Source organism: Tursiops truncatus, chromosome 5 (assembly GCF_011762595.2).
Source record: "Tursiops truncatus isolate mTurTru1 chromosome 5, mTurTru1.mat.Y, whole genome shotgun sequence".
Classification (NCBI taxonomy): domain Eukaryota; kingdom Metazoa; phylum Chordata; class Mammalia; order Artiodactyla; family Delphinidae; genus Tursiops; species Tursiops truncatus.
This window is the reverse complement of record NC_047038.1, coordinates 25762228-25773969: the sequence shown is the minus strand read 5'-3', so window position 1 is coordinate 25773969 and position 11742 is coordinate 25762228.

The window sequence follows — 11742 nt, the reverse complement described above, 5'->3', positions numbered from 1 at the left end:
AATGAATGGATAAAGATGTGGTGTATATATGCAATGAAATATTGTTCAGCCATATAAAGAATGAAATATTCCCATTGTAGCAACATGGATGGACCTTGAGGGCATTATGCTAAGTGAGATAAGTTAGACAGAAAAAGACAAATAGTGTTTGTTCTCACTTATATGTGGGATCTAAAAACAACAACAAAACTAGCTCATAGATACAGAGAACAGACTGGTGATTGCCAGAGAAGAGGGTAGGGGGTGGGGACAAAAATGGGTGAAGGGGGTCACAAACTTTGAGTTATAAAATAGTAATCATGAGGATGTAATGTACAGCATGGTAACTGTAGTTAATAATACTGTATTGCTTATTTTAAAGTTGCTAAGAAAGTCGATCTTAAAAGTTCTCATCACAAGAAAAAAAAACCTGTAATATGCATGGTGATGGGTGTTAACCAGACTTATCCTGGTGATCATTTTGCAATATACACAGATATTGAATCATTATGTTGTATACCTGAAACTAATACAAAGTTAAATGTCCATTATACATAAAAAAAAGAAAAAGAGGGCTTCCCTGGTGGCACAGCGGTTGAGAGTCCGCCTGCTGATGCAGGGGACACGGGTTTGTGTCCTGGTCCGGGAAGATCCCACATGCCGTGGAGCAGCTGGGCCCGTGAGCCATGGCCACTGAGCCTGCGCGTCCAGAACCTGTGCTCCACAACGGGAGAGGCCACAACAGTGAGAGGCCCGCGTACGGCAAAAAAAAAAAAGAAAAGAAATGGACGCTGTGAGAGTCTGAGTGACATAGAGCTAACAACATTGGAAAAATAAAGACAAAGCAAAACAAAAGAGTACATAACCCTCCAAATGAGAATGTCCTTGTTTTAGAGTATTCTTTTTTATCTTCATTAAAGCATTTGTAACTTTTTTCTTCAGTGTAATCATGGTAATATATATATAATTTTTCTGTTTCCTTTTTTGCCTGGCATTGCAGAATATACATTTTTCCACATTGCTAAGGATTATATTTACATTTGTTGTCCTGTATAATGGTCCATCAGAAGATACGTCATAGCTTAATCATTGTGTGCATGTGTGTAAAAATATAATTTTCTGTTTTATATCTTTCTATTGTTTACTATTAAGAAAAATGATTTCAGGAATATCTTTGAGTTTGTTACTCCCATATATTTGCATTCTTTTATTACAATAGAGCCCAGAAACTGAAATTCACTTGACCAGTGGATGGGAATATTTGTTGGCTCTTGGTAGGCATCGTCAAACTGCTTTTCAAAAAAACCTTCAACAGTTTACAGTATCATTAGTGCCTATTTTCCTACAACGCATCATTATTATGGGTTAAACTTGTTTTTCCTTCTTTTGCTAGTTTGCTGAGTGAAAATTTTTGTCTCCGTTTGATTTTAATTTTCATTTCTTCACTAAAAAAGATATTTGTGTATGGTTTCTTGTCTATCTGTTAGTATTTAAATTTTTTCTTCAGGTTTCCCATAAGTTTTCATATTTTTTGGCAAAAAAATCTCCTACTGTATTATTTGCCTTTAATGTTTGTAGATAACAGCTTAATTTTTCTCTAATCTCTTTTCCTTTATGAGTCTTCAGACTTACAAAGTCCCCTCTGTCCCCTCTAGAGTGTTGATTTCTATTCTAATTTCTATTAGTTGTACATTGTTTCATTTTGAGTATTTTAATTTTTAATCAATATAAATTAGCTTTAGTGTTTAATGTGAGATATTTGCCTAAGCTGATTCTCTCCCCAGTTGATAAATAATAATTCCAGCCTTCATTACTATATGCTTTCTTCACTCTGATTTGGTCACGCTCTCTTTGTCACATAGAAGTTTTTATCAGCGCCAATGTCTGCGTCTTGTTTAAGGTGTCTATTTTCCTTCTTTGCTCAGGTTTCATCCTGTTACATTCTTTGCCCATCACTGACCTTGACGAATATTCATTGAATGATGGTTATCATTCTTCCTATGATGTCTGCTGATAAGCCAATTGGCACTCGGATCTTCTGACATCAAGTCTAGATGTCTGTCTTTTACATTTTGTTCCTTTGCTCATTTCAATGCAATTTTGTTCAAATGTCTTCTAAATATGTTTGATCTCAGATGTATCATGTGAGGACTTCTGAAAACCCAGCTTCATTCTTTTGATACAGCATTTTTTTCCAAGAAAAGCTCCATGTCTGCCTATTTGTGAGTCACTTAACATTCGATCAATTAGCAACAAGACACTGACTCAGAAACAAAGAAAAAGTTTTAACAAAATGGCATGAACAGATGACAGGTCTGGGAAAGAAAGCCTCCTTTTTTCTATTTAGCCTACTGACCCTTTTTTCTGGGCTGGAATAGGGATGATTTCAAAGATGCTCTTATGCTATTGCATGAAATTATTCTGTGCTGTTTATGGATGAATACAAGCTAGCCATTCAGTGAAGAAACTCTGCCACTGTCTTAAACCCAAAAAAACAATTCAAGGATAACTGACTTGATATCCTGTGTTATATCCTAAGCATAAAATATTTGCAGTCCTAGTCTGAAGTATACACTTGAAAAGTAAAGCAGAAAAGGCATGTGAATATAAACTCAGTTATTAATACTACTCGTATCATTAAACACAGTCTATTTGAAAACACTTCCAGGATATAAGTGGTGATTTATTTGTTTGGGGAGGTATGTATGGAAATTTCTCCTCCTCCTCACTAAACAATCTCATCTGAGTTCTTCATATTCAGTAAATTCTAAGCACTAGGGAATACATTTTCCTTCCTATAACTCAACGTGGTTTGCATTAGTCCTTCATAAATATATTATGATATGCCATATACCTCCATTTGCAGTTTCAGAAATCATTGTGTAGCTTCCTGCCAACCACCTCCAAGATGAACAAATAGGTTCTTGCACTCAAGGTGAGTAACTGTGTCGCTTTTAAAATTGAATTATTAGCCTTTTCAAAAGTTAATCTTCCTCACTTGTGCACCAACCTCGACAGAGTACTGACTTCCTCTAAGCGTTTTTGAAGGTTGTTCCAAGTGGTGGTGACATTTTCAAGTCGTCTTTCAAAGGCATTCGTTTTTGAACCAACAGGCTTCTGTAGCTGCTCAAAAGAAGCATCACAAAAGCAGTACACGAGGCAAAAACAGTGAGATTATTAGTTGGATTGCAGGTAAAATTACTTGAAGCTGTTTGATTCTTGAGTTTCTCCATAAAGACTTAAAGTTTTTCAGTAAGGTGCCAGTGGTGTTTTAGCGGTAAAATACCGACTTCCAGTGGAGAGACAAATAAAACCTTGTTCATCTCCTTTGAAGAGATAGGAAAGAGTTGCTTATTCTAAGAAATTGTCCACATTGAAGAATTCATTCAATTTTAACTCATGTAAATTCGTATCTCTATATTGTCCATCTAAAACAAATTATCAACATAGTTGTATAAATACGTTACGAGTTTTCTGTTGTAATCTCTTTTTGTTGTGGTTGATTATTGGAAACTAGCTGCAGGCAAATACTTGTTTCTTAGGTCATCAGACTCTCATCACTAAGTAAATATGTATCATTTGCTTACAAATAATTATATTTGTGACGTTAAAATAAGCCTATAAAAGATATGTTTTTCATCCTAAAGAGAACGAGTTATTGTGGGCTTTTCCCCTCATAATTTGGTGTGGTTGGGCTGAGTCAACGCTTGGCTGATTTTCTAATATTAAATAATTAGATGTGCTTTAACAATTAAAAAACATGAACGAGCCATTAGTGCTGGTGTACTAAATCTTAGTCTGTGTAAATGAGTCCTTCTAAAATACCACTGTTACAGTGGAAATCAGAACCTTAGGCCTGTAGCATTCTGTCAGCAGAAAGCAATGTGGATGCTGCCCAACAGGAATGAATGGATTCTTATTCACAACTCAGATAAATTCAATAGCCTAGACTGAGAGCTCAAGAGCCACATTGAAAAAAAATTGAAAAGGGAACCGTGATGGACATGATGTGGAAATTCAAATTAACAGCATTTTTTCATTCATTTATTCAGTGATTCCATTCAACATGTACTTATTAGAATGGCTACTATGCGCTAGGAACTTTGCAAGAGTATTTTTCTTTCATTTTGAGAAAAATAAAAGATACCAATGCTCTATTATTTGAGATAGGAACAGATGAAGAGGGTTGGGTGTTTTTTTTCCTTTACATTTTTTTTTCCTTTGAGGTACAGCTGATAATGGGCGTTTTTTTTAGCATAATTTTAATTAGCACATTTCCCCCAGAATATTGGGTCTCTCTGTACACAAATTTGAATTGAGCAAGATGGGTGGAACAGAGAAAATGCTGAGGCACAGAGTCTTTTCAGGTTGTATATGAGATTTGCTGCTACTTGAAGACCACTGAAAACTCTCTTGGTGTTTGAGGGGGAGCTTCTCCTTTCCTCACCATAGAGGATAAATAACCTACATTTATTTTATCTGTACAATGTCCCAGGAAACTAGAAATTTCTGGTTTAGTATCTGCTCTTGCTAAAGATTAGGCAATGGAAAAATTTCTAACCATATTAGTGAGATAATGAGAAAGATGAAAATTGGAAGTGGTCACTCAGAATCTGATTAAACATAAAAATGCATAAGTTTACTTTACACCTTAGTTGCAAGTGATTCTGTGGGGGGAACCAATGCTGGTGGATGTATCCAGGAAGGAGGATAGATAGATAAGCAGACATATCACCCATATATGAACTTGGTAAGTAAGCTGTTGAAGCTCAGATACAAGTTCACACAGGAGTGACCTAATTTTCTCAGTATAACATACCAATCCCACCTGCCAGATTCTTGGCTACTCTGTGATTGGGCCATGTATAGTAATTGAGCTGAAATGATAAAGTCTGGCTAAATAGTGTATTGGAAGTGGGAAAGTTCGTTCTTTTACGACTGTATAAAGATTTTTCATGTTTTGCTTTAAAAAATTATTGGAGTATAGTTGATTTACAATGTTGTGTTAGTTTCAGGTGTACAGTAAAGTGAATCAGTTATACATATACATATATCCACTCTTTTTTAAGATTTTTTCCCCATATAGGTTATTACAGAGTTTTGAGTAGAGTTCCCTGTGTTATACAGTAGGTCCTTTTGTCACTATTTTCCTATTTGGTATAACTCTGAACATGGTCCATCCTATTTTTTAAAAGGCAGCTCTTTATTTCACCCAAACTATGAACCCATTAAGATTTCAATAGCAAATGTGGCTACTTTCTTGCTTAATACAAGTACAAATAACTCAGGTCAATATTCCATAGGAAATGTAAGCTGCATTTAGGCACTGCTATTCCAGGACTAACCACTGTTAACACTTTGTACCACTTTGTTGCCAAAAATTTCCATGGGAAGCTAAAACTTGATTTCACTGAAGTTTTCTCAGTCTTTAAATTTGTGGACAGAGATTATTAAGGATTACACTTCACTAATTAACATCAACTAGTTAATGTATAAAGATTTATGTAGTAATACTACTAAGAGAATCAAGTCACTAGGCATGGGTTATTGATGCATCAGATAATGCCTCCAAGAGGAAGGAAACAGAGATGTGTTCTGGTCACGCTTCCTCCCCCCCCATTTTAACATACTCCATAAATATTTTATATCTCTAGATGAATAGTCCCCTGCTACAGACAACTGAATGATAAGCATTCTCTTGTATGAAATTGAATTAGTTTTATTACCAGGATCTAATAGTGGCCTCAGTAGAAACTGGCTCCAACTATCTATTTCTTGGCAGAAGAAAGAATTACATATAAAATATTCTAAAGTGGAAGTTAACATAGGGAAAACGTTTGGCTTATTTACAGTTCATTGCAGATTAGTATATAGAGGCTTATCCGGTGTTCTGCATGGTGTATTGGGCATCTTCATATAGTTTAAGGGGCAATGGGTAGAACCCTATAAACATGTTCCCAGCTAAAATTATTCATGCATGCACTATGGCTTGGAGTCGTGAAGGCTAGCTTGCCCAATTGTCACTGTATAACACCCAGAATTGCTGTCTGATGACCATCTTAGTCTTACCCGCGGGTATTACCTGGCTCACCTGGGAGCAGAGGTGATCAGCCCTAGTCAGGTACATGCCCTTTTAAAATTTTTACAAGAAGATGTCATCCTGCTCCCAGCGCACCTGCCTGTTGAAGCAGACAGCACCGCGCTGACCTCCCACAGTGAAAGCGACTGTACTCAGGGTCCTTTCCAGGAGTATAATCTTGACCTGTCTTTCAGTAGCTTTCAAAAGCTTGGTTAAGATAAACCACAGTCATAAAGGACTGCATGGAGATGATATTATCCATCCATTCATGTAAATATGTATTTTTCAAACATTTTTTAGTAGCAGGATACTTTTATCAAGTGGGATTTTATGTGCAGCCTGATAAATAAAGTGGATTAAAAGAGGAGTCTACCCAAAGGGAGTCTCTTTTGAATGAGATGGGACCCATGATGCCTTCCGTGGCAACCACAGCTCTGCAATGAACAGTTCGAAAACCGCTGCTCTAAATCCGGGGTTGCAAGCCCAAATGCCTTTAGAGGCCTGCTCGGGTGAAGGTATATGAATCTGTGTCTAAGAAACTTTGGGAGTAGTGAGGGATACATGTAAGAAACAAAGATCATATCTGAGTGAAAGCCTTTGGGGAGGTATGTATCTTCTTGTTATAGTATATGCGTACGTGTGTGTGTGTGTGTGTGTGTGTGTGTGTGTGTGTGTGTGTGTATACACCTTGGAGGATAACTGACAAAACTATATAATGTAGGAACATTATTTAATCTCTCCCACTTTTAAAATGGAAATATTATTACGTAGCAAACAAGTTTGTTGGATAATTAATTGATATCATGCATATGAAATACTATTAGAGTGCTTGGCACAAAATAAGCATTCCGTAACTATTTTGTAGTAACACTTGTTTTATAACTGGAAGAATACATGCCAATATGAGAGCTAATGAAGATCATCAATTATGTTTTAGGAATTGATAGCTTTATTTTTTACCTTATAATTCCATTTTTTATTCACTGAGCTCTTGTGAAATAAATTACATACATCATTACATTTCATCTCTAACCACCTCCAATGTGCATCTTTACAAAAATAAGAACACACATACACCTACAATAGCATTAACACATCTGAGAGTAAAAATTTCTAAATGCCATCCACTCCCCAGTCCACTGTCAAACTCTGCCATTTGTCCCCAAAAGGTCTTTCACAGTGTTTGTCCAATAAGCAACTTTAAATGGAAAAAGGCCATTTTTTAGAGTTGCTTTCTATATAGTCTAAATATCATTTGGCCATTTTAAGCAATTAATTTCATACAAGTTGGCTAGTAGAACAGGACAAATGTTAGGCAAACGGAAAGGGCAAGGAAGATACCTGGCTAGAACAGTCTGTTAATGTGGGTTTACAGACCATGCTGTTCATTGCAATTGGTATTTTAGCAGCTGGAATCCAATGTCACAGGATCAGGAATCATACTTTTAGAATTGATTTCAACGAGTAATATGACAATGAACAATAATACGAACCTGAGAACTGACATCATAGAACAGAGAGTTCACGACTGTTTCCATAGAAAGAAACTGGTCTGATAATTTATGCATGTAATGGTGCAGCTGGGTGATTTTGTCTTTCATCTCAGGAAGTTCCAGTGTAGTAGACATATTCAGTTTGTGAACGCATTCAAATAGAGAGGAGACATCCTATGAGGTGAAAAACAGAGGAGCATAGAAAGCAAAGAAGTTACTTTTTTAAAACTTTCTAATATTTTCTGTGTAATTGCCTGAATTACAATCTAACTGAAAAGACTCAGTACCAGGAAGATACATTGATGCAACGGAATAAAATTTTAGTAAAGTCAATGCAGTTTAAAATTTAGATCTTCTATTAGAAAATGATAAGGCAGAGTGTTATTTTTTGATTTTCAAATGTGGGTGCTGTTTGCTTTGATTTTTGAGCTGTTGATACCTATTTTGAGCTATTTCCACCACTTGTGGTTTTGTACTTTGTGAGAGACTGACAGCAATCAGAGAAAAGATAAACAAGAATAAAACTGAGCATTGGTTGTCTAATTTACTTTAGCCTGAGGTTTTCCAAGCAAGCCATTAATTGGAGTGAATTCCCAAAGATTTCAGATCTTTGAAGGTAAGACTAAAATTGTTAGTCATCTCTTCCCCTCTCCTAATTCCCCATCACACACACTCACACACACACTCACACTCACACAGTCCTTGTTAGAAATAATTTGACAACTTCAAGAATCATCAGTATGATTTACTCTATCATAGGAAGCAATTGACTTATTATGGGTTTGGGGAGCTGAAATCAAGTCAGATGTTTTAACCATTTCCTCTCAGTGTCCTTCCTTGTTTCCTCTGCTCCATGTTTTCTCACTCTAAATGTTCTTTCTGAGTGATCGCATTCATTATATTTCAAGTATGTTAGGTTTTCTTATTCAAAAATATGATTAATTTCAGAAATAATGGAGCACCTATTATATATCAGGCACTTCTATAGGCACTAAGGATCCAATAGTAAACAAGACAGACAAGCATATCTATCCTCATGGATCTTGCATTATAGAGCAGGGAGAGAGAAAATAACCAAAATCAACAGGTGAGAAATATAATATGCAAAGGAGAAAAATAAAGTCAAGAAGGAAGAAAGGGAGTTCTGGTGAAGTGGGAGTGGGGAGAGGAGTCACAGGTATAAATAGGGTAGATGGGGAAGGCTTTGACTATGCTGGATGCCTTGTTTGGGGACACTATTTACTAGAGCAAGGGGGAGAATTATATTTACTTTTTTTTAAGAGCAGTTTTAGATTTACAACAAAATTGAGAGGAAGGCACAGAAATTTCCCACACACCTCCCCATGCAGTACATCCATAGCATCCCCCGTTATCAACATCACTCACCAGGATGACACTTCTTTTTTTTTTTTTACCAAGTATGAACCTACGTTGACACATCACTATTACTTAAAGTCCATAGTTGCGGTTGTTTTGGTGTTGTACACTCTATGGGTTTGGAGAACTATATAATAACCTGTGTCTACCACTACAGTGTCATACTTAGTTTCACTTCCCTAAAAAATCTCCGTGCTTTGCCTATTCATCCCTCCCCAAAACTCCTGGCAACCACTGATCTTTCTACTGACGCCACAGTTTTACCTGTTCCAGAATGTCATACAGTTGGAATCATACTGTATGTAGCCTTTTGGGATTGATTTCTTTCACTTGGTAACATGCACTTAAGCTTCCTCCTTGTCTTTTCGTGGCTTGATAGTTCATTTATTTTTAGCAGTGAATAATATTCAATTATCTGGATGTACTAGGTTTATCCAGTCACATACTGCAGGACATCTTGATAGCTTCCAAGTTTTGGTAATTATGAACAAAGCTGCTGTAAACATCTGTGTGCAGATTTTTGTATGGACATAAATTTTCAACTCCTTTGGGTAAATACCAAGGAGTATAATTGCTGGATCACATGGTAAGAGTACGTTTAGTTTTGTAAGAAACCACAAAACTATCTTCCAAAGTAGCTCTAGCACTTTGCATTCCCAGCAGCAACACATGAGAGTTCCTGCTGCTTCACATCCTTGACAGTGTTTGGTGTCATCAGTGTTCCAGATGTTGGCCATTCCAATAGGTGTGTAGTGGTATCTCATTGTTTTAATTTGCATTTCCTTGATGACATATAATATGGAACATTTTATGCTTATTCGTGTGTTTGCTTATATGCTTATTTTCCATCTGTATGTCTTCTTTGGTGAGATGCCTATTAAGGTCTTTGGCCCATTTTTGATCTAATTTTTTGCTTTCTCATTGTTAAGTTTGAAGAGTTATTTGTATATTTTGGATAATCTTTTATCAAATGAATCTTTTGCAAATATTTTCTCTCAGTTCATGTCTTGTCTACTTATTCTCTTGATATTGTCTTTTGCAGAGTAGAAGTTATTAATTTTAATAAAATCCAGCCTATCAATTATTTTTTTCACAAATCGTGTCTTTGGTGTAGTATCTAAAAAGTCATCACCATACCCAGGATCATTCATCTAAGCTTTATTTTATGTTAGCTTCTAGGAGTTTTACAGTTTTGAGTTTTACATTTAGGTCTATGATCTATTTTGAATTAATTTTTTTGAGGGATGTAGTCTGTGTCTAAATTAACTTTTCACATGTGGATATCCAGTTTTTCCAGCACCATTTGTTAAAGAGTCTGTCTTTGCTCCAATGTACTGCCTTTGCACTTTTGTCAAAGATCAGCTGACTATATTTATGAAGAGCTATTTCTGGGCTCTCTATTATGTTCTATTGATCTATTTATCCATTCTTTCACCAACTTTAACCACACTGTCATGATTACTGCAGCTTTATAGTAAGTTTTGAAATCAGGTAGCATCAGTCCTCCAACTTTATTCTTCTCCTTCAATATTGTGTTGGTTATCCTGGATGGTTTATAATGTTTTCTACAAAGGCTCAAGTGGGCTAGACTTGGTTTTGACTTTCATCAACTAGAATGAGAAGCCAGTTGATGGTGGCTGAGTTGAAGTCAGTTAGGAAGTTACTGGCATATTTAAGCAAGCTCTGAGCAAGGATACTGCAGTAGGTGTAAGGGGGACATGGTCAGGTTCTGAAAATATTTTGAATGTAGAACCAACAAAATATGGATATTAGGGAAAGGAAAATTTCAAATTGTCATCTGAAGTTTTTGACCTGAGAAAATATGCGAGTGGAGTTACTATTGAAAAGTGAGATGTAAAGAGTTCCAAAGGAGCAAGCTCTGTGTGTGTGTGTGTGTGTGTGTGTGTGTGTGTGTGTGTGTGTGTGTTTGTGTGAGAGAGAGAGAGAGAGAGAGAGAGAGAGAGAGAGAGGGAGGAAGAGTCAAGGGGGACATTTTGTTTGCAATGCCTATTAAACATACAAATGGTGATGCTGCGTAGAAAGTCTTGAATATAACAGGCTGAGGTTCAGGGGTGAGTTCGTGAGTAGAGATATCAATTTAGGAATTGTCAGCAGAGTATCTCGAGCCATGAGATTGAATGAGATCACTAAGTGAGTGTAGATAGAGAAGAGGTCCAATGGGTGAGCTCTGAGACACTTCACTCTTTAAAGATTGGAAATATGCTATGCAAACAACAAAGAAGATGAAGAAGGAAGCATCACTGAGATAAGAGGAAAACCAAGAAATGATGGTGAACTAGGAAGCAAGTGAAAAAGTATTTTGAGAAAGAATACATGATATACAGGATCAAATGCTATTGATGGGTCAAGTAAAATGATGGCTGATGTTTACCTTTGGGTTTTGGACTACAGGGTAACTGGCAACTTAACTAAAGCTGTTCTTTTGTAGCGTGTGAGGAAAAACCTACCTGGAGTGGGTTCAAGAGGGCATGAGAGGTGTGGAGACAATGAGTGTAGACAACTCTTTTGAGAAGTTTAGCTAAAAGAAGAAAACGGGACAGCTGTGGAGAGGGTTGGGAGAAACAAGAGAATATATTCAATTTTTAAGGTAGGAGAAATAACAGCATGTTCATATATAGATGAAATAGTCCAGTAGAGAGGGAAAATTGAAGCTTGAGAGACACAGGAGAAATTTTGGATTGAGTAGATAAGAGGAGACAAGACTTAGTACACAAGTGAAAGGTTTGACTTTAGCTAAAAGCACAAGCACATCAGCCACAATAATAGAAGAGAAATCATAGGGCACAGATGCGG